This window comes from Aptenodytes forsteri, unplaced genomic scaffold (genome assembly GCF_000699145.1).
Source record: "Aptenodytes forsteri isolate BGI_AS27 unplaced genomic scaffold, ASM69914v1 Scaffold454, whole genome shotgun sequence".
NCBI lineage: Eukaryota > Metazoa > Chordata > Aves > Sphenisciformes > Spheniscidae > Aptenodytes > Aptenodytes forsteri.
This window is the reverse complement of record NW_008795713.1, coordinates 101,001-101,271: the sequence shown is the minus strand read 5'-3', so window position 1 is coordinate 101,271 and position 271 is coordinate 101,001.

Genomic DNA, 271 nt, shown 5'->3' with positions numbered 1-271 from the left:
CCCGGCGTGGGAGGCTCTGCTGCTGGGAGCATCTCGCTGTCGCTCCAGGAATAGGGGGGGGGGCTGCACCCCAAAAGCTCAGCGCTGAGCTGCCCCACAGCCCTGGATGGAGGGTCCCTGTCCCCGCCGGGCTCCGTGGGGATGTTTCCCGAAGGTTTAATCTCAAACCTGCCCGGGTTTGAGCCCCGCTTGGGCGCAGGCGTGGTGGGGAGAGCATCCCGGTCCTCTCCGTGAAGCCCTGGCTGGTCCCTGCCGGGGGGAGGAGCGGCCG